The sequence below is a fragment of the Rhinolophus sinicus genome, chromosome X (genome assembly GCF_036562045.2).
Source record: "Rhinolophus sinicus isolate RSC01 chromosome X, ASM3656204v1, whole genome shotgun sequence".
NCBI classification, from domain to species: domain Eukaryota; kingdom Metazoa; phylum Chordata; class Mammalia; order Chiroptera; family Rhinolophidae; genus Rhinolophus; species Rhinolophus sinicus.
In genome coordinates, this window is record NC_133768.1 from 21,278,011 (window position 1) to 21,282,885 (window position 4,875).

Consider the following 4,875-nt stretch of genomic DNA (forward strand, 5'->3'; position numbering starts at 1 on the left):
ATGCGATTTGATGCCAGTTGAAAGAGGGTATTGGGAGCTGACACATAACTGTGTTGAGAAAACCCAGCAGAATTTGTTTTGAAAGACTCTGCTGGGCATCTTCAGTATTGGAGAGCTGGAAGCTGTTGGACATTTAGGGCTTCTCTGCCAAGCACATATCAACAGTGAAAGCAACGTAGTGGGTAAAAACACAAGGCTGATCAGTACTAATTTCTGAAGTCTGGACACAAAACTACTTTGTTCCTATAAATGGGAGATGAATTTTTCTTTGAAAAATATATGTCCACTAACACAATGAGATTCTATTACACATATTCATGTAAGCTTTGGTTAAGGAGCGACTCCTTAAGTAGGATGTCAGAATCAGAAAGTATAAATCAAACTGATAGAACGTAGCTACCTAATAATTTGAAACTATACCTAAAATTAAAAGAATGACAAAAGCAAATATCAATGGGGTTGTCAGAAATCATCACTTTCTTACTTTGTTGGTCGGGGTACGAAATGACACAATCATTTCAGAAAAAGTTCTGGCTGCTTGTTAGAACACTAACCATACATCCATCATACGACACAGCACTTCTTCTCTCAGGTATTTAGCAAGAGAAATGAAAACATGTTCACAATAATATGTAAAAATTATTCACAGTAATTTTATTCATATCAATGGAAACTGAGGGTCCTGATTTAATGTATGACTCTGATTTACTACGTGGCCCCAGTGCTCAATTCAGTTTCTTCACAGCAGGCCCTGTAAGCCTCGGCCCTTTCCCTTAGTCACTGACTCCCTGAGGCAGCAAGGAACGATGGCCAGGCCCTGACTAATGGTCACAAGGTACGGATTTCCTTAAGCTGAAGATAACTTCAGGCCCTAAGTTGTGTTTCAGCTCCTGAGCCCTAAAGGAGAATGACCCCCTGCCACATCGTCATGAAACCAGACCGAGGGATGCCGAAGCTGACCTCAAGACCGGAAGTCATGATTTACCACCCTTACCTCACTTTTGACCTATCAGCTTCACCCGCGACCCCAAACCCCCTACTCATGACTTATGATTTTTGCTCTATAAAGCGTCTTGTCTGCAAGCCATCAGGAAGCCAGCGGTTTTGGAGCACGAGCTCACGCATTCACTGATTGGAGCCAATCCTAATAAACTAACTCCTCTCTCCACTGCAAACTCCTGTTTTTTGTTTGTTTGTTTGTTTGTTTTGTCTGTGTGAGCAGGCAGACAAGCCTGTTCAGCTCTAGTAAGATAGCCCAAACTGTAAACACTTCAGGATGTCCATCCTCTAGAGAATGGACAAACTGTGGAGATTTAGTCATCCTTCTCTTCCAGGTACAGAGAGGGAGGCACCCTGACAAATGGAGAGTTCCCCTCAGAAATGTAAATGTCTCTTACAAAAGGGTAACTTCTACTCTTCTACTGGGTTTCGGAGCTCCTCCTTTGTCTGCTGCTTTTTAAAAATAACCAGCTCAAAATAACCCTTATACAAAGAGGCATATTTTGGGGTGGTATATTCTGGTCCCCTTCTAAAGCAACTGGTAAATTATGGAAACAAATTTAAGATAGTAACATTGTAAACTTAAAAGTAAATTAAAAGCATAAATCAGTAGTATCAAATCTTTTATTAAAAATTGAGGCTTCCCGGGCTTCTCCCAGACACCGCGGTTGTCTTTCCCAGCCCCGAGGAGTATCCATAAGGACAGATTTGCCTCCTTGAAAATTAAAGCCTAGTGGTTCTGAGCTATGTCCAGTCCAAATGTCTGCAAAATTGAAACAGTCATCATCACTCCTTTCACAAACTTCAGAAGAGCCTGACAGCATTCTGGTAGTGAAGATGGAAAAGACAAAGGAGGCCTGTAATCTGGAATCCAGCCTCCACTGGAGAAGCTACTATTGCCCAGAGACGTACCGCCAGCGGTTTGGGCAGTTTGGCTACCAGGAGTCACCTGGGCCCCGGGAGGCTCTGAACCGGCTCCGGGAGCTTTGCTGTCAGTGGCTGAGGCCTGAGGTGTACACCAAAAAGCAGATCCTGGAGTTACTGGTGCTGGAGCAGTTCCTGGCCATCCTGCCAAAGGAGCTGCAGGCCTGGCTGCGAGAGCACCGACCAGAGAACGGAGAGGAAGCTGTGACTATGCTGGAGGAACTGGAAAAAGAGCTTGACGGACCGGCTGAGCAGCCTCAGGTAACCTGTTTCCAGGTCTCTGGACAAAATGAGGACATGCTTGCAGAGAAGCTAGCACCTTGGGAAATCACTACGGAGTCACCAAGTAGCCAGCTCAAGCCTGCTAAGCAGCAGCTACAGTGTACATCCATGGAGCTTCAGTCCTCAAGACAAAATGATAAAGACATCAGAACTATAAATGTGAAATCAGCTTCAAGGCAAAAGACTTCTTCAGGCACAGAACTGCATTACGATGTTTCCAACACTGTTCATATGAATACTTTTCCGAGTTTCACATCTAGAGGAACCTGTGAACAAGATGGCAAGTTTGAAAGAAGACACAGAAATCCTTCTCGAAAAAAACAACACAAGTGTGATGAATGTGGCAAAACCTTTTAGTTGGAGCACAGCCGTTATCCTACATCAGAGAATCCACAGTGGAGAGAAGCCATATGCATGTGATGTGTGTGCAAAGGCTTTCAGCCGAAATGCAGCCTGATTCAGCATCGAAGAATCCACACTGGGGAAAAATCCTACAAGTGTCCTGAATGTGGGAAAGCCTTTAGTAAGAACTCGAATCTTTTCAGACATAGGAAAAGTCACACTCGGGGCGGCCGGTTGGCTCAGTTGGCTAGAGCGCAGTGCTCATAACACCAAGGTCGCTGGTCCGATTCCCACATGGGCCGGTGAGCTGCGCCCTCCACAACTAGACTGAAAACGATGACTTGACTTGGAGCTGATGGGTCCTGGAAAAACACACTGTTCCCCAATATTCCCCAATAAAAAAAAGAAAAAAGAAAAAGTCACACTAGAGGAAAAAGTCCCATCAGTATCGTGAGAGAATCAAAGCATTTACTCAGAACTTTTTCAACAGAGGAAGAAGACACAAAGCACAAACACCTTCTTAGTATTGATCAGAGGTTTTCATGGGTACCAGTTTCCTTTCAAAAGTCATAAAAGCCACAGGAAAGAATATGGACTCTTGTCAGCATTACGTGCCTTTCTGCTTACCAATACAGGGTCAGTTCAGATGTTTGAGGTGCTAAAGCTTAATTCAGATTTCCATCCTTAGGATAGCTCTTGAAAAGACATTCTCAGTTATGTTCTACTATTTCCACTGTTAACACAAGTCATAAAATAGTACAGTAGACCCTTGGACAACATGGGTTTAAACTGCACTGATCCACTTATATGCAGATATTTTTCAATAAATATACAGTGGGCCCTCTGTATCCCTGGGTTTCCCATCTGTGGATTCAACCAACTGCAGATTGAAAACAATATTTTCTTTTTTTTGCCAAGTGAAAGCAGTTTATTTTAAGGCAGTCCACGCCACAGGCAGAGCAGAGGATGTTCTTAGGCAAGAGACATCCCTGACCCTCCTTACGGCTGTTTTTTATTAGTCAAGCTTTTTAGTATGGGGATGAGGAGGAACATTATTCTCGAAAGGATGAGTTTTCCCAGGAATTTGGAATACACTGCTTTTTTGTCCTTATGTGGTCCTCTCCAGAGGTGTCATGGCACTGGTGGGTGTGTCATTTAGCATGGAAATGTAGTACAACTATAGTTTAATGTGGCTGGAGGTTACTTGGAGGTGAATCTTGTTGCCATTTTGGTCTTGGCTGGTTCTGGCTGGGTTCCTTGTTTCATCTTGATTTATTGACCGTTTTTCTTTGATTGGCTGTTAATGGTTTTTCTTGGAGGCCCTATCCTGGCTCTATCTCATTCCCCCCTCAGCGATTTCACTCCCATATACTTTATGGGAGATTGAGGGGCAATGGTCCATCTTCTGGAGCTGCTTCATAGCTGGCTAGGGACATTGACCCTGCCTGGCATGGGAGTGAAAATTTCTGGATCCCTGACTCAGGTTCCAGGAGCAGGATCTCTCGGATGGTGTCTTCAACCAGGATGGGTCAGAAACCTTGCGTGAGCATCATCTTTACATGGAATAGTTGTAATCTGGAAGATACAAACTTTACTAAAATGTTAAATATGCAGGGCCAAATACTAGAATGAAGATTATGAGTGTCACTACAATGTGCAACAGGGTCAAGAGATGTCTGAACCAACCAGTAAGGGTATTAAAGATCTCTCCTAAGAAAAAAAAAATTTTGAAAAATCAGTGATATTTAAGGTATACTAGAGAAAACTACATAGAATTCAGTACCAAAGGACAAAAATGAGAACACTCCTAGAGAGGATGATGGGAAAATTAGCATTCTTAAAGAAGAGACTAGGACAAATGGAAAATTTTCTTTAAATTACACAGATATAACGGGGAAACAGTCTTAAAACGAAGGAAAACATAAATATGCACAATTTAAAGTCTCAACACTTAGAAAGATTATTTAATAAACATTAACTACATCCCAAACCTATATTATGAAGTTATGCAATTCCAATATTAAAAAGTGAATACTATAATCACACATAGAGAATCATGCTAACCAAGGGAGGGATAGATAAAAGGTTGCATTAACTGTGAAGAGGTTCAGAACAAGTCTCTCCAGAATGTGTCACTTTGGCATGCAGACTATTTTGAGCTGAAGACAATCAAGGATTAAAATGACTCAGAAAAAACTTGTAGCTCCCCCCTTAACTGCCTAAAAGAATTTAGAAGGAGGGCCTGATCCTGGAAAACAACTATCACCAGAGAGAACTACAAAGAGTATGGGCCAGGTGTGATTATCTGCAGGGGGTAGGGTGGGGTTG

The 4,875-nt window shown here is 42.6% G+C and overlaps 1 pseudogene; it reads left to right on the plus strand.

Annotated features, from left to right (window-relative positions):
- The first annotated feature begins 1,723 nt into the window (after window positions 1–1,723).
- LOC109457533 (zinc finger protein 396) lies at window positions 1,724–2,814 on the plus strand (annotated as a pseudogene).
- Window positions 2,815–4,875: the final 2,061 nt, after the last annotated feature.